At 42.0% G+C, this 18,777-nt stretch overlaps 1 protein-coding gene across 3 annotated transcripts in view; it reads right to left on the bottom strand.

Annotated features, from left to right (window-relative positions):
* Positions 1 to 18,777, bottom strand: part of MCU (mitochondrial calcium uniporter) — a 211,627-nt gene that overhangs the window by 176,803 nt on the left and 16,047 nt on the right. Inside the window, exons 2-3 of one of the 3 annotated variants that reach the window (XM_008269976.4) lie at positions 18,016 to 18,131; positions 17,369 to 17,417 (exon numbers count right to left, since the gene is read on the bottom strand). The exons of 1 other annotated variant lie outside the window; for it this stretch is intronic. The gene's annotated coding sequence lies outside the window, so the exon portion shown is untranslated. The remainder of the gene's footprint in view (positions 1 to 17,368; positions 17,418 to 18,015; positions 18,132 to 18,777) is intronic. One more of the 3 variants, XM_008269977.4, reaches the window with a different exon arrangement.

Below are 18,777 nucleotides of genomic sequence, written 5' to 3'. Positions count from 1 at the left end.
GGCGCCACAGGCGGAGAATTAACCAAGTGAGCCACGGCGCTGGCCCCGGCTTTCTTATATTCTTGATAAAGACATGTGCTCAAGGAGTGAGTCAGAAACCAGATGCAGTATTTTGACACATTTACAAGTCAAGGATTCTCTTGCCCAGTCAGATTCTCCCAGGAATTCTAGGGATTTGATTTAGTTCACGAGATCCTATCATGTATGATCACCATCAGCAGTGTTAAAGTTTAAAACTTCTTTCACTTACTTGTCTCTGTACACTAACAATACCCATTTTAATTTACTTAAAACTGACTTAATCTCTTGATGACAAGCATTAAAAGAGAGAGAGAGAGAGAGAGAGAGAGAGAGAGAGAGAGAGAGAGACTAAAAAGCACACACAATTGCCTTCTTTGAAAAACGATTCCATGAGTTGTCAGTTCAAATCAATGAATGGATACCAGATTCCTAAGGAAGTAGAAACAAGTTCAAGGTATCCTTACTCTTACAGTTCAACAATGTATTTTAAAATGGGCTGAGGTTTTGAATAGGTTTATTTCCAAAGATATGTAAATAGCTGATATGCCCATGAAAGGATGTTCAACTTCACTAGTCATTAGAGAAACACAAATGAAAACCACAATGAGTTATTGTTACATATCTACTAGGATGACTAAAATAAAAGACAGCAACAACTATCAGTGAGGATGTAGGGAAACTAGGATATGCATACACAGTTAGTATGATTTTAAAATGATGCAGTCTTGGGAAACAGTTTGGTGATTCCTCAAAAGGTTAAACATAAGGACAGGCATTTGGCCTAAAAGTTAAGACATACTAGAGGCTGGTGTGCTGGCATCCCACATGTGTGCCGGTTCAAGTCCCGGCTGCTCTACTTCCAATCCAGTTCTCTGCTATGGCCTGAGAAAGCAGTGGAATATGCCCCAGTCCTTGGGCCCCTGCACCCATGTGGAAGACCCAGAAGAAGCTCCTGGTTCCTGGCTTCAGAACGACACAGCTTCAGCCATTGTGACCAACTGGGGAGTGAACCAGCAGACAGAAGATCTCTCTCACTTGTCTCTCCTTCTCTCTCTCTGTAACTCTTTCAAATAAACAAATAAAGTTAAAAAAAAAAAGACACACTTAAGACACCTGTGACCCACATTGGAGAGACTTGGTTTGATGCCTGTAGCTCCCATTGCCCTGCTTCCTGCCAACTCTGACCTTGGGAGGCAGCAGTGATGGTTCAAGTCACCCAGCCACATGGTGACTTGGAATAGATTTCTAGTTCTTGGTTTGGACCTTGGCCTAACCCCAGTCATACTAGGCATCTGGGGAATTAACCAGCAGATGGGAGATCTCTCTCTCTCTGCCTTTCAAATAAATTAAATAAGTAACTAAAATTTTAAGAAATATACAGAGCTTAAAGACAGGGATATGTTGTGAGAAATGAATTGTTTGATGATTTTTCACCATATGAACATCTTACACAAGATGGCTACAATGCCACTAAGTAATATAAACTTTATGGAACCTCAGTCCTATATGAGGTTAAAATTGGCTAAAATTTCAGTACATGGTACATGACTATTTTAGGAGACTAAGTATACAAACACACACACATGAAATCAACATCCTGTGAAACAATACTTACCCTTACTATGCACAATGTATTCTGATACACTTTTGTATTACATTTATTTGCTTTAACATTGGTAGCCCCTGTACTAAATTGATTTATAACCCTTTTAATACAAGAGGTGGTATCCAGCAGTTTCTGAATGACTGGTTAGGCTAATCAGAGCTCACACCTGAGGCTAGGGTCAAATTCAGAAACCAGACTGACACTGCACAATGGGAAAAAGGCTAAAAAGCTATTGCAGAATCAACCATTACATGGCCCAGTGTGCACTCTTGCATACATTATTTTATTTGATCTTAAAAAAGTAGCACTGGAAGAGTCCAAATTATATAAACACATGAAAAAGGGGGTCTTGTCTTTTTAAAACAGGCAAAACTTTCTGTGTGTTTAATTCACAAAGGTCAAATTCAGAGACTGTTTCCATGGATATACTCTCTCTCTCTCTTTTTTTTTTTTTTTTTTTTTTTTTTTTTTTTTTTTGACAGGTAGAGTTATAGACGATGAGAGAGAGACAGAGAGAAAGGTCTTCCTTCACTAGTTCACCCCCCAAATGGCCGCCACAGCCAAAGCTACACTGATCTGAAGCCAGGGGCCAGGTGCTTCCTTCTGGTCTCCTATGTGGGTGCAGGGCCCAAGCACTTGGGCCATCCTCCATTGCCCTCCTGCGCCACAGCAGAGAGCTGGACTGGAAGAGGAGCAGCCGGGACTAGAACCCGGCACCCATATGGGATGCTGGTGCCGCAGGCGGAGGATTAACCAAGTGAGCCACGGCGCCGGCGCCGGCCCCTCCATGGATATGCTCTCTACAAAAGCATCAATAGAATACAGCTGTCAAAAAGGACATCAGAAAGGACAGCCATTAGAAAAGACAAATAGAACAGTAAGTGTTGTTGTTTATTTTTTTTTTTAAGATTTGTATTTATTTATTTGAGAAGCAGAGTTACAAAGAGGGAGAGAGAGCGAAAGGTCTTCCATCTACTGGTTCACTCCCCAAATGGCCACAACAGCCAGAGCTGAGCTGATCTGAAGCCAGAGACCAGGAGCTTCTTCTGATCTCCCACACAGGTGCAGGGGCCCAACCACTTGGACTATTTCACTGCTTTTTCAGGCTATTAGCAGAGAGCCAGATTCGAAGAGGAGAAGCCGGGACAAGAACCGGCGCCCATATGGGATACCGGCACTGCAGGCAAAGACTCAGCCTACTACGCCACAGCGCTGAACCATAGGATAGTAAGTATTAAACGATGGTCAAAGAGATAAAGAGTAACGGCTCTTACCCATGGGTGATATTTGCCAATGTCTAAGACCATTTTGCTTACTACATCTGGAGAGGAAAGTGCTACCTTCATCTAGTGGATAGAGGCCAGAGTTGCTGAAAAACATGTTACAATGCACAAGAAGGGCTCCCAATCACAAAAAAATTTCTGACACAAAATATTAGCAGTTCCACAGCTGAGTAACTCTGAGTGTTACCACCTGTGGCCCTGTTAGCGCATCTAAAAACTATTCCACAAAAGGAGACTCTTAGATAAATCTGGACTATCTGTTCTAGTTTAGGAGCTGAGTTTCCCAAAAGGAAAGAGAGTGAACAAGCAGCAGAATCCACTTTATTCTAAGTGTAACTGTTCTGCATTCCAAAGGTAAATTTACCTCACTTGTTTGTGGGATTGATTTTTTCTTTTAAAAGGAGTATAAAATGCAGTTTTCTATCACTTCACTATGCTTGCATAACACAATTCTTTAACAGGAAAGACCTAGCAGTAGACATTTGGGGTTGGAGATTTTGTATTCTGGTGTGGCCGTAAGAGCTAGTGCAGTACAAGTAACTGCAAGCACAAGACTGTTCCCTGGACATCAAGGTAAGAAGAATGAAAAAGCAATTTCTTTCAAGGTCCACCAGGCTAGGACACTGGTATAAAAACAGAAGGCTCCCTCCCCCTACTCATTGAACACAGAGTCTTTCTACTACTTATCTTTGCTAGATCCCATATGGTATTCCCCTCCTGAAGAGTATACAAATAATCTTAGTCACTCCATAATATCCAACGCTCAGGGGATTTAATCATACAGAAATGACTTTCTTATCTCAACGCTCATAATCACATCCCTGTTCTCAATGGAGCATGCAGAGGAAGAAAAGGGAAGTGTCTTCAAATTTCTAATAAAACCTTCTCTCCTGACTTATTTCATATTTTACTCTTCTTCACTTAGTCCTGCCACATCAGCCATCCTGCTCTCCCTCTGAAAGACCAAGCTCATATAACATCCTATGTCCCAAACCCCAATCGCAATCCCAAACCAGGAGGTTTTCACTCGACCTCTCTACTGAAACACTCTTCACCCTTATGTTTACACTGATTTCCCCTTGTCATGTAGGTCTCACCTGAAGTATCATGTCCTTAGAGAGGCCTTCACCAACTACTCAAGCACTCTGTGCTCTATCAAGTTCCCCACGGTACAAATGGGAAGCAGGTACATGACTTATGTTCTGCCAGTCAAACCCACCCACATGACAGTTCAATAAGGAAGCAAATGATATCTCTTGGGACACCATACAGAATCCATCGTAAAGAACATTTCAGAGTGATATCCACTTTTGTTCAAAATCAAAAAGGCAGCTGTCAAGCAGTTGCATTTCATTCTCAGTAGTTTTTGAAGATTTATTTATTTATTTGAGAAAATGGGAGAGAGACAGAGAGAGATCTCCCATCTACTGGTTCACCTCTCCAAGCAGCTGCAACTGTCGGGGCTGGTCCATGTGGAAGCCAGGATCCTAGAACTCCATCCAGGTCTCCCATGTGGGTGCAGAGGCCCAAGCACTTGGGCCATCCTCGGCTGCTTTCCCAGGAACATTAGCAAGGATTTGTATTGGAAGTGGAGCAGCCAGGACTCAAACTGGTGTTCATACAGGATGCCTGTTGTGCCACAATACCAGTACCAGCAGTGCAAGTTCCAATATCTGCTCCCAATGATTTAGTCCAATGGTACGGTCTGGACATTGGTCCTGGCTAAGTATTCACCAAGACTGATCCTCTGGATTCCCTAAAGATTCTGTGAGCTACTCCATATCCTTTTTTTTTTTTTTTTTTTTTTAATTTATCTATTTGAAAGTCAGAGTTACACAGAAAGAGGAGAGGCAGAGAGAGAGACAGAGAGGTCTTCCATCTGATGGTTCATTCCCCAATTGGCCGCAATGGCTGGAGCTGGGCCAATATGAAGCCAGGAGCCAAGAGGTCCTTCTGGGTCTCCCATGTGGGTGCAGGGGCCCAAGAACATGGGCCATCTTCTACTGCTTTCCCAGGTCATAGCAGAGAGCTGGATCAGGCGCCCATATGGGATGCCAGTGCTTTAGGCCAGGGCGTTAATCCGCTGCACCACAGCGCCGGCCCCTACCCCACATCCTTAAGATAGTTTTGAAAATTTTTTTCTGTTTAAATTAACTGGAGTGGGATCTGCCATTTGCAACTAAGAGATCTGATCACTTTTAATAATTTCATTCATGAGATACTCATTATCTGATATTGTCTTACTACTTTTTAGCTATGTCTCCCCCCAAGAATATAAACTCCATGATGAAAGGAACACTGCCAATCCTGTTCATTCCCATAACTTCACTATTTAGAATGCTGCTTCAGATACAAGAGCTACCCAGAAAAACTTTCCACAAAAACTTCAAAATGGTGTTACAGGAGTTAAGAGCTAGAAATAATCAGTGTGGACTGGACAAGTCAAGGAGACGCTATGAAAGGGACGACACTTGAATGGAGCGCTGAGAAGGTGGATTGTGACCAGGGATGTGGAAAGGGAGACACAGTCACACGGTGCACAGTGACGTTTCAATGATGGACCCTGTGTACAACGGTGGTGCCATAAAAGATAATGGAGTTGAGGGGCCGGCACTGTGGCGCAGCAGGTTAATGCCCTGGCCTACAGTGCTGGCATCCCATATGGGAGCTGATTCGAATCCCGGCTGCTCCTCTTCAGATCCAGCTCTGCTATGGCCTGGGAAAGCAGTAAGAAGATGGCCAAGCCCTTGGGCCCCTGCAAACGCTTGGAAGACCCAGAAGAAGCTCCTGGCTCCTGGCTTCGGATCAGTGCAGCTCCGGCCGTTGTGGCCAATTGGGGAGTGAACCAGCGGATTGAAGATCTCCCTCTCTCTCTCTCTCTCTCTGCCTCTCTCTCTCTCTCTCTGCCTCTCCTCTCTCTGTATAACTCTGACTTTCAAATAAAAAATAAATAAATCTTTAAAAAAAAAAGATAATGGAGTTGAAAAATTCCTATTGCCTACTGACATCATAGGCAACAGAGTACTCTCACACCTGCAGTGATGCCAAACAAATCTGTTGCTCTGCCAGTGGTATAAAAGTACTGTGCACGCAATTACGCATAGTACAAAACACTTGAAAATAAATGACATACACTACTAGCTTATGCATTTAAAATATACTTTTTATTGTCAGCGTTTACACCTTCTAGTCATAAATAAAAAGGCTTACTGGAGGAAATGTTTAGCCTAGTGATTAAGACACCCTTGTCCCAGGGGCCAACGTTGTGGCACAGTGGGTAAAGTTGCCACCTGCAGCGCTGGCATGACATATGTGCACCAGTTCAAGTCCTGGCTGCTCCATTTCTGATTCTGCTCCCTGCTAACACACCTGGGAAAGCAATAAAGGATGGCCCAGCTTGGGCCAATGCACCCAAGTGGGAGACCCAGAAGAAGCTCCTGGCTTCAGAACAGCCCAGTGCTGGTCATTGCAGCCATTTGGGGAGATTAATGATCTTTTTCCCTGTCTCTCCCTCTCTCTCTGTAACTCTGCATTTCAAATAAATAAATAAATCTTTAAAAAAGAAGACGACGACGACACCTTACTCCACATCAGAGCGACTGGGTTCAATTCCCAGTTCTGGCTCTTCCCAATGCAGATCCTGAGAGACAGTGGTAATGGTTCAAGGGAGACCTAGATTGCATTCTTGGCTCCTGGCTTCAGACCTGGTCACTGTAGGTATTCGAGGAATGAACAAGCGAATGAGATTATGTGCTCTTGCTCTCTGCCTCTCAACTTGAAAAAAAAATTGTTTCAGTTTGCTGTAAAACATTATACTATATTACACCAGCAGCCACCTCATCCATCTTATGTTTACCACATCTCTTGATGGCATCACTTTCTCTTGTGCTCAGTTTAATCTTGTGTTGTTTGCTTTGTTTTCAGGAGCAACAAAGTATACTGTCTGTCTATATGACACAGCTTGAGAGAATAGGAAGCTATACCACCTAGGTTTGTATAATTACACCAAACAACAATGCACTTCTCAAAACATGTCCCTGTTGTTAACTGATGCATGGCTATATATGCCTTTCATAGGAGAACAAACTTTGGCACTGAGAATGAATGTGGCAAGCACACAGAAACATGGGAATAAGGAATAGTGTGTTGAGCTTGGTGGGAAATATCAAAAGACATTCAAGATGAGCAAGATCATGAATGGCCCTGGATTTTAGGCTTGGAGAATGTTGTATCTGATGATGTTTCAAGAACACTAATCTTCAATGAGTATTTTCATCTGTTTTTTTATTCTAGATGTTATCCACTGTGTAAAAACTACAACAGTTACCCACACATTCTCTACAGCGATTCCTCTCTGCACATTGGTACTCTATATTTATCTGTTCAAGCTGACAGACTACTTGAGAAAAAATCTGATAAATTAATCCTACTGCAACCAAGTGAATACCCAATATAGAGATAAAAATCTATTGTTAAAATGGCTTTTTTCCCAACCCCATCTCCAAAATCATATTTTAAAATCTGTCTCGGGGCCGGCACAGTGGTGCAGTGGGTTGACACCCTGGCCTGAAGTGCCAGCATCCCATATGGGTGCCAGTTTGAGACCCTGCTGCTCCAATCCCGATCCAGCTCTCTGCTGTGGCCTGGAAAAGCAGTGGAAGATGGCTCAAGTCCTTGGGCCCCTGCACCCACGTGGGAGTCCCAGAGGAAGCTCCTGGCTCCTGGCCCCTGGCTTCGGATCAGCACAGCTCTGGCCATTGTGGCCAATTGGGGAGTGAACCATTGGATGGAGGACCTCTCTCTCTCTCTCTGCTTCTCCTCTCTCTGTGTAACTCTGACTTTCAAATAAATAACTAAATCTTTTAAAAAAAAAATCTGTCTCAACTCCATTTACCCTCTAGTCTATTAGAATATTGTACTAGTTCCAGGTGTACACATGTCAGCTTTGACCAAAGAATTTTATTATATTTTGCATTGAAGTAACATAGAAAGACAGTCAATTTTATAATGGAACTCTTTAGATAAAGCCTTTTAAGAAACTAGCAAATCCTGTAACTAACAACTGTCAGAAGGCTACATAGGGGTTGACACTGTGGCCACATGGGTAAAGCTGCCACCTGCAGTGCCAGCATCCCTTATGGGTGCTGGTTCGAGTCCCAGATGCTCCACATCTGATCCAGCTGTCTGCTATGGCCTGGGAAAGTAATGGAGGATGGCCAAAGTCCTTGGGTCCCTGTGCCCACATGAGAGATCCGGAGGAAGCTCCTGGCTCCTGGCTTCAGATCAGCGCAGCTCCAGCGATTGCAGCCAGTTGGGCAGTGAGCCAGAGGATGGAAGACCTCTCTCTCTCTCTCTCTGTTTCTCCTTCTCTGTGTGTGTGACTCTGACTTTCAAGTAAATAAATAAATCTTTAAAAAAAAGGGCTACATAATAATATTTCATGTTCTTACATGAATCAAAAGAGACATTAGACTGTAAATTGAGTTTTGAAAATAAGCTGGTAATAATTATTAAATATTATTAAATATGCAAATATCATATGTATTTATCCTTTGAACCTGCAATCCTACTCCTATATCATAAAATAAGTGTACTAGTATGTGAAAATATGTACAAGATGCTTACAATATTCACAGTGACAAAACTGGGAAACAAAAGCATCAGTAAGAGGTCAGGTTAAAAAAAAAAAAAAAGGTACAGCAATACCATGGAATAATCCCATATTCAAAGACATTACGTAACCAATGAATTAGCCACTCAGAGCTATATTTGTTAAGTAAAAGGAAGCTCTACTATTTATTACTATGGGAGGAAAAACAAGATGCAGAAAAGAATGCACAATATGATCCAATTTAATAAAACAAATTATACATACGAAAAAAGTGTGCCTGGAAGAGTACATGTGGTGGCAGATGGGCAGACAAAATATAGAATGATTATTCAAGCATGGTGGGGAGGGGTATGAAGGACACATACTACCCTGAAGTGAAATGGGCAAAGGGAGAGGACCTAGACAAGAAAGGATGAAAGAAGTACAGGTGCCGGCATTGTGGTGCAGAAGGTTAAGCCGTCACTTGCGAGGCTGGCACACCATATTGGAGCACCACTTCCCAGTCTCGACTGCTCTGCTTCTGATCCAACTTCCTGCTTATGCTCCTGCGACGGCAGAAGACGGTCCAATTACTTGGGCGCCAGTCACCTACATGGGAGACCTGAAAGGAGTTTCTGTCTCCAGCCTTTGCCTGGCCTATCCCAAGCTGTCATAGACATCAGGGGAGACAACAATGGATGGAAGACCCCCCACCCCATTGCTCTTTCAAATAAATAAATACTTTTTAAAAAGAAATCTAAATCCAGTTATATACAAGTCATTATGTGTAGGCATAGAAATATTTTAAAAATAAAGGGAAGGGGCAAAAAAAATGAATATAAGAAAAAAAAACAATTAGAAATCAGCTAACCTAATGTTCCAGATGATCCAAAGATTCATTTATTCAAAACTAACTGCTTATTTTGTGCAAGATACAGAAAAAAAGGTGGGAATCTCCCTTCCAATAACAGATCCAGTAACAAAGAATCCTTCTGTTCCCAAGGAGGAACATAACTTTTTTTTCTAAAGAAACCTTGTATTTAATGAATACAAATTTCATGAGTACAACTTTAGGACTATAGTTACTCTTCCCACCATACCCATCCTCCCACCTACACTCTCATCCCTCCTTCTCCTCCCTCTCCCCTTCCCAATTCCATTCTCCATTAAGATTCATTTTCAATTAACTTTGTACACAGAAAACCAACACTATACTAAGTAAACATTTCAACAATCTGTACTAACACATACACACAAAAAAAGACCTGAGAACAAGTTTTACAGTTAACTCTCGTAATACAACTCACTGAGGTCCTGCATGGGAAGTTAGTGCACAGTGACCCTGTTGTTAATTTAACAGTTAACACTCTTACATGTGACCACCCGAGGCTCCTGACATGAGCTGCCAAGGCTATGGAAGCCTTTTGAATCCACAAATTCCATCAATATTTAGACAAGGCCATAAGCAAAGTTGAAGTTCTCTCCTCCCTTCAGTAAAAAGTACATCTTTCTTTGATGGCCACTTCAATCCACTGGCGTCTCATTCACAGAGATTTTTCATGTAGACCATTTTTTGTCACAATGTTTTGGCTTTCCATGCCTGAAATGCTCTCATGGGCTTTTCAGCCAGACCAAAATGCCTTAAGGGTTAATTATGAGGTCAGAGTGCTACTTTTTTTTTTTTTTTTTTTTTTTTGACAGGTAGAGTAGACAGTGAGAGAGAGAGAGAGACAGAGAGAAAGGTCTTCCTTTGCCGTTGGTTCAACCTCCAATGGCCGCCATGGCCGGCGCGCTGCGGCCGGCGCATCGCGCTGATCCGATGGCAGGAGCCAGGAGCCAAGTGCTTCTCCTGGTCTCCCATGGGGTGCAGGGCCCAAGCACTTGGGCCATCCTCCACTGCACTCCCGGGCCACAGCAGAGAGCTGGCCTGGAAGAGGGGCAACCGGGACAGAATCCGGCGCCCCAACCGGGACTAGAACCCGGTGTGCCGGCGCCGCTAGGCGGAGGATTAGCCTAGTTAACCGCGGCGCCGGCCAGAGTGCTACTTAAAGCAACTTTCATTCTATGAGTCTGCTATATGGTCGCACATAACATTTTAAAGTTGATCTAATTAAAGAAAATTCTTCCATATGTTTAGCTGAAATTTGCTTCTCCACAAGTAGAAAGAAGGAAGAGAGGCCGGCACCGCGGCTCAACAGGCTAATCCTCCACCTAGCGGCGCCGGCACACCGGGTTCTAGTCCCGGTCGGGGCACCGGATTCTGTCCCGGTTGCCCCTCTTCCAGGCCAGCTCTCTGCTGTGGCCAGGGAGTGCAGTGGAGGATGGCCCAAGTGCTTGGGCCCTGCACCCCATGGGAGACCAGGATAAGCACCTGCCTCCTGCCTTTGGATCAGCGCAGTGTGCTGGCTGCAGCGCTCCGGCCGCAGCGGCCATTGGAGGTTGAACCAACGGCAAAGGAAGACCTTTCTCTCTGTCTCTCTCTCTCTCACTATCCACTCTGCCTGTCAAAAAAAAAAAAAAAAAAAAAAAAAACAGGGGCCAGCACTGTGGTGCAGCGGGTGAAGCTGCTGCCTGCAGTGCCACATCCCATATGGGTGCTGGTTTGAGTCCTGGGTGCTCTACTTCCCATCCAGCTCTCTGCTTCAGCCTGGGAGGGCAGCGGAGAATGGCCAAGGTCCTTGGGCCCCTTCACCCACATTGGAGACTGGGAGGAGGCTCTCTCTTGGCTTCTGGCTTCAGATTGGTGCAGCTCTGGCAGCTGTGGCCATCTGGGGAGTGAACTAGTAGATGGAAGACCTCTCTCTCTCTCTCTCTCCCTCCTCTGAGTCAGCCTTTCAAAAAAAAATAATTTTTAAAAAATAAAAACAAAAAATATCAGCAAGGAAATACATAAAAATGTCAACAATGGTTGTCTGTGGGTAACGTTTTTCTTTTTCCCTCCATCTTTCTGTATACCTCAACTTTTTTTATGATAAAGACTTAACACTTTTATAACAGTAAAAAACTTTAAAACAGATAATGATTCTGAAACATACCAGAGAAAATAAGAATCATAGTATCACATATAGAAACAGAAACTACATTTATCTTTGTTTGGACAAATTTGCAATTTTTAAAAAAACTTAGTTGAAAAAAGAAAACATGTTGGGGCAGGTGTTTGGCCAAGTGGTTAAGACACCTGCATCCCATGTCAGAGTGCCTGGGTTCAAGTCCTGGCTCTGCTCCCAATTCCAACTTCTTGCTAATGTGCACCTTAGGAGGTAGCAGGTGATGGGTGAGATGGGTGAGTTTGAGATGATGATAAAACATTAAAAATAAAAATAAAAAAAAAAACCATTTAGGAACCAGCACTATGACACAGCAGGTTAAGCTGTCGCCTGTGATGCCAGCATCCCAAACTAAAATACCAGTTCAAGTCCCAGCTGCTCTGCCTCTGATCCAGCTCTCTGCTGATGTACCTGAAAAGGCAGCAAAGGATAGCCCAGGTAGTTAGGTCCCTGTCACTCACGTGGGAAACCCAGAAGCAGTTCTAGACTCCTGGCTTTGGCCTGGATCAGCCCCAGTCATTGCAGCCATTTGCGGAGACAATCAGCACATGGAAGACTCTCTCCTCTCCCTTCTCCTCTCTCCCTTCTCCTCTCTCCCTTCTCCCTTCTCCCCTCTTCCCCTGCACTATGGCGCGGTGGGTTAAAGCCCCAGCCTGCAGCGCTGGCATCCCATATGGGTGGCGGTTTGAGACCTCGCTGCTCTGCTTCCAATCCAGCTCTCTGCTATGGCCTGTGAAAGCAGTGGAAGATGGCCTAAGTGCTTGGGTCCCTGCACTCATGTGGGAGACCTGAAGAAGCTCCTGGCTCCTGGCTTCAGATCAGCTCAGCCCTGGGCATTGTGGTCATTTGGGGAGTGAATCAGCGGAATGGAAGACCTCTCTCTCTCTCTCTCTCTCTCTCTCTCTCTCTCTTTCTCTGGCTCTACCTCTCTCTCTGTAACTCTTTGAAATCAATAGAATAATTCTAAAAAAAAAGTTTCAGATTTTGGAGATTTCTGGATTAAAGATGCTGACCTGTGTGATAAATCAGCATGCTAATCTGTACATTTTATTATTTATACAAGAAAAACTCCCCATAAACCCATTTTGATTTTCCAAAAAAGTACAAATCCCATTTTCCCATCACTTAACAGAGATCTTCAAAGTTGCAATTATGTTATTGTGAGAATAACATACTACCAAATACACATTCAACTGTAAATACTGTTGAGCTCCTCATAAGGAATTGAAGTTAATAGTAATTTCAAATTGCAATTACCAATTATAGGCCCACACTGATTTGTTTATTTGTATCAAAGATATTTTCATTTCAAGGAAAATGAAATGTTTTTTTTTTTCAGTCTCAACAGCAAATATAACCATTATTCACACCCACAAACAACAGTGCCCGAAATAGCGATAATGCATCACTACAGCAAGGCATCAGTACCTAAACACTGTAGTATATCAGAAATCATCTCGGAACAGCCAATACAATAAAAATTTTATAAAAGGAGACCACGGAAAGCCTTATGGAGAATACAGTATTTCAGCAGATGTGTGAGAGAGATAAGAAACAAGCAAAGCCTAACTCAAGTAACTGGATAAAACAAAAGGAATCAGTAAGAAATGTTGCAAAAAAGCGTTCCATTTGGGAAGAAAGCTGCATATTCTTGTTGGATGTCAGGTGATGCCTTGAAAGATAAAAGAACACACTAAATATACAGCGAATGCAAGACTGAAGTTCAGGCACGGATGTGAAAAAGACAACTCGGGGGAAAGACGCTCTATTAGCAATGCTGAAGCAACAGCTACACCCAAACCACAGCTACTTGGCTGAGCAGTCTTCACTGCAGTAAAAGTAAATAAATAAATAAAGGTGGAGGGGAGGAGATGCTATAACGTGGTGGCTCAACTTAATACAGACCAAAAAGAAAAGACATTGTCCTCTGAAGCATCCCAAAATCTGGTTACACTAAAAAGAAACCGTTAGCACTACCTATTTTACTCATCTAATAATACAATAGGACTATAACAGCTGTAGTAATACAATGGCACTTTGATAATCTTCCATTTCTGATGCCACAAACTCATATTCTAAAATAAATTTGTTCAATGTGTTCTGTATATATATCCCTTAAACATTACTAGTGAAATTCTGGGGATGGTTTGTGTGTGTTTCAGAAGTGCTAATACGTTTGATACTTCTGGTATACCTTTCTTCTTTGGAAACTAACCAGTGTATGCAAAGTACTTAAGTTTAATAACATTTTCACAAAGTGAACACAGCCATGTAACCAGCACCTAAACCAAAAAACAGAATATCTTAGCACTCCCAAAGCCCCATTCTCACCTCTTTGCAAACATTTCCTCCAACCTTCAACAAGAGTAATCAACATCCTGACTTCAGACACCGCAGTGGAGGATGGCCTTTTTTGAATTGTATGTAAATACAATCATGGGGCGTACAGTATTAGTGCCTCACTTTCTTTGCTCAACCTTACATTTGTGAGATTCCCGCATTTTTATATGTAGCTGTAGTTTGTACATTCTAATCATTGTCTAATACTCATTGTGTGACTATATCACAACCCATTTACCCATCCGACCGTTCACGGACATTTGGGAAGTTTCAGTTTTGACTATTAGTCCTGCCATGAACATTTTCGTCCATGTCTTTCGGTGAATATATGCCCACAGTGCTGTTTGTATAAATCTAGAAGTAGAACTGCTGAGTCATAGGGCATGCATGTGTTCAACTTCAGTAAATAAAGAACTTTTAAGGAAGAAGACTGCAGGTCCTTACGGGGAAATCTAAATGATTAATGATCTATTAGAAATTTCTGACTTCAAAAATTACTTCCAGGTGGATAAATACATTGAAGCAGGACAGATAACCACATCACTACTCCCACATGAAGCAATTAAATTCAGAAAATTTTCTTTTTCTTTCTTTTTTTTTTTTTTTTTTTTTGGGGGGGACAGAGTTAGACAGAGAGAGAGAGAGAGAGAGAGAGAAAGAGAGAGATCTTCCTTCCATTGGTTCACCCCCCAAATGGCTGCTACAGCCAGCGTGCTACGCCAATCCAAAGCCAGGAGCCAAGTGCTTCCTCCTGGTCTCCCATGTGGGTGCAGGGCCCAAGCACTTGGGCCATCCTCCACTGCCTTCCCGGGCCACAGCAGAGAGCTGGACTGGAAGAGGAGCAACCAGGACAGAAGCAGTGCCCCAACTGGGATTAGAACCCGAGTACCGGCACTGCAGGAGGAGGACTAGCGAGCCACAGCACGGGCCCCAGAAAATTTTCATCTGAGGTTTAGCATGGGACAGTAATAGAAGTAACCAAGTTTGTCTTACCCTTTCTGAATCTGATGATGCTAAAATTTAGAAACAAACAACCAAAGAGCCATGACTTCAATAAGATAAAGTATCGACTTTTCAACATGTTACAGAATATAAATGTTGCAAGTCACAATTTTGTAGCAGCAGGCTATACTCATTTAATCAAAATATCTAAGAGGGAAAGGGACCTCAGAACTGTCTAATCTACAAATGATCTTCTACCTCAATGAACATGCCAATAATCACTTAATTCTGGGACAGAAAAAAGAATATTGGGCAAAAACTAAGCAAATCTGAATAAAGTATGTACTTTGATTAATAAAAGTGCATCAAAATTGTATCATTAATTTTAACAATTATGCTACAGTAATGTAAGATGTCAATAAGGAAAAAGGATATATGGAAACTTTATGGACTATCCTCATTTTTCTTTATAAGATTTGTTTTATTTATATGAAAGGCAGACTTACAGAGAAAGAGGGGCAGATACAGAGAGAAAAACATCTTCCATATACTGGTTCACTCCCCAAATGGCTAGAACAGCCAGGGCTGGGTCAGACTAAAGTCAGAAGCCAGGAGTTTCATTCAGGTCTCCCACACGAGTGCAGGGGACCAAGCAGTTGAGTCATATTCTGCTGCTTTCCCAGGTGCATTAGGAGGGAGCTGTATCAGAACTGGAGCAGCTGGGCCTCAACCAGCATCCACACAGGATGCCAATGCTGCAGACAGTGGCTTAACCTGCTATACCACAACACCAGCCCCTTCTCATCATTTTCCTACAAATCTAAACTTCATTTTCAAAGTCCACTTAAAACTATGTAACATAATATGCAGATTGGAATACATCTGCTAAACTATTTTCAGAATGCAATCCAGTGGCACACACACATGCACCCACATACACATACACAGTTTCCATCTATGGGTTTAGATACACAGATACATGAGGGAAGAATTCTATCTATAACAATTCTGGGTTTGCTCCTAGCTATAAAATTATGAACAAGAGTCAGGCTTCCTTTTTTATCTCATCTAATTTAACCTTTCGAGTATATAACTAAAAATCACATAATGATTCACTAAGAAGCAATTCCCCAGTCACCCACAAAAAATGAAAGAATCCAAACTCCAAGTGAGATCAACATTCCAACAATCATATCTTTGTGGTTTAAACCATAAGGCCTTCCTTTTGGTCTGAGAGAGTAAAGGGAAACAGCCTATGCATTTGGGCTAACAGAGAAAACATGCAGCCTGCTAACAGGTACTGAAACCTGGAGGAAGGAACCGCGAGCGAGGACGAGAGGACGAGCCTCCAGCTGCAGTTCTACCACCCATTTGTCCTGTGATCCCTGAAATCGCAGTCCTCAATTTCCATGATCTCAAGTCCACATAAAAATTTTAATTAATTAATTAATTTTATTTCAGAAGTAGAGGAACACGGAGAGGGAGAGACAGAAAGCACACTCCCATTTTCTGGTTTAATCCCCAAATTACCGCAGTGGCTGGGAGTGGGCCAAAGCTGGGAGCTGACAACTCAATCCCGGCCTCCCACATGGATGGCAGGGACTCAAGTACTTGAGCCATCCTAATTGCCTCCCAGGGTGCACATTAACAAAAAGCTAGAATTAGGAGCGATACCAGGACTCAAACCCAAGCACTCCAACATGGGATGTGGATGTCCTAACTTTGGTCTAAACCACCAGGCAAGACACCTGCCCCTCAAATCCATTTTAATTATAATTCTTACATGAATCAGGAGGTTCTTTCACTATCAATTCTGGGCTGTGTAAGATATCACAGTTAAATCTTTTATCCTTATATGTACTATAAAATTGTTAAAGAATCTGAAACTTAGAATATAATGAATACATGTATTTATATATACAATATAATGAATGATAAAGAAATTGGACTGCTATCATAGCTTTTCCACTTAATTAACCTAGTATTTGTAACCATACACACATAACAAATATTTACAGTAATACGTCAATAAGGAAAAGAGAAAGTTGGGAACTCTGTGGACTATCCTCATCTTGTTTTCCACAAATCTAAAGCTATTCTAAAACAAAATTATGACACAGGTCTTGGCATTCTCAGTTTTCTCTTTAGAAGCCTATTTGAATCAATTGTGATTTTAGCAAGTTTATATCTAAATACAATTTGGTTTTGTTCTTCTATAGTAGGAGTTGCCAAACTTTTTCTTAAAGGGCCAGATCACAACTATTTTAAACTTCATGGACCAATGGTCTCGGTCACAACTCTGCCATTATAGTGCAAGGGCAGCCAGATGATATATAAATATCTGGATCTGTGTTTCAATAAAACTTCATTTACAAAAACAAATAGCATTTCTAGTTTACCAATCCCTGTTCTATAGTAACAGGGAGCAGGAAAATCAACCAGCAAGACCAATTTTGTAAAATCTCAGCAAGAGTTCACGCTGAAATGAACTGTTTCATTTGCAGGGAGAAAATGCTTATGAATCATGATCTTCACATACCTGTGAATGTTCAAGTTTCCCCTGCGTGAACAGGTCACATCACCAATACCTAAGACAGAGCAGGAAAACACTCTCCCTTACATGGTTGTTATGACATAACAGGGGATGTGTTAATTTACATAGGCAAAATTTACAAGATGACCTGCAAAAGTAAAATACCAGGTTTTAGAAAATTCATTGATAAACACAGAAACCCAAACCTGATTAAAGTCAACCATAACTTCATTAAGATAAATGTCACAGTCACTGGCTTTCCAGGGAGAGCTACCCTGTTCCCATGCAGCCTAGCAGATCCTCGGTCATTCATAACCTATTAAATTTCCAGAAGGCCAGAGTAACTGAGCTAACTGTTCTGATTTGTTCTAGGATAGGACAGGAGTTCCTCACCAGTATGAAGTCATCTAATCAGGCCAGCTTCATATGTATCAGCCCTTAGGGTTTCTCCTAATAAAAGTGTTCTATTCTGCAAGAGTTACTTCACTAAATTCAGCCTCACGTAGCTACCAGGTGTTCAACAGCAGGCTGGAGCAAAGAGCTGGCCCACAAAACCAAGCAAGTGCCTTTTTAAAAACTAATCTTAAGAAGTTCCTCTACATGGCTTTGCAAAGTAAGCAAAAACCATGCTAAACAGTAAAAAAGGCACTTACTTGACTTCCATAGGCCAGCTCCACACTCTAGCAGCTAGGTTGTCACTGGCATGGAACATGGAGAGTGAGGTGGAAACGCAATCTTGCCAACCACTGTAGGAATGGTAGTGAAACACCTAAAAGAACAGAAGAAAGTAAAGTCAACGTGGAAGGTAAAGGCCCTCCTGAACCTGCTAACGTGGCTAGCTCAGCGCATAATGCAAAAGAAGAAAAGGAAGTCCAAAAAGACCATTAGTTATGAGAGTGACCCTCAGGAAATGAGGACTCTATGATAGGAATATGAGCTGTAATCTAGAATAAATCCAGACTGACTATGAGAAATACTGTATTAAATCTTCGGTACCACATGGTAAGCTCAAACCAATGTAAATACTGGGAATCTGAAACAATTCATAAACACATAGTCTTATAAATACTTTCTGATTAAAGAAGGGAAACTTTTTTTAACTTCATTTCTGTGCTTCCAGAATATCAAAAACTGATAGAAACCTAATAAACAATGAAGAAATTTTTTTTTTTTTTTCAGTTAGAAAAGATTCTGACAACAGAAAGTTTAGGCTACACAGGTTCATTCAGGAACTTTTACTAGTTTTAGAAACAAGTTTACAAAACTTAGAAATCTTAGTTCACTAAAGGAATGAAAACAAACAATTCATTTGCATAGCCACACAGCTTTTCAGCACAGGGATTCTGCTTCAGAATAAGACACATTGCTTCTTGGCCTTTTGGCTAAGATCAAGTGTAGAATGATAAGACACAGGA

Source organism: Oryctolagus cuniculus, chromosome 15 (assembly GCF_964237555.1).
Source record: "Oryctolagus cuniculus chromosome 15, mOryCun1.1, whole genome shotgun sequence".
NCBI lineage: Eukaryota > Metazoa > Chordata > Mammalia > Lagomorpha > Leporidae > Oryctolagus > Oryctolagus cuniculus.
This window is presented reverse-complemented; position numbering and strand designations above follow the sequence as displayed.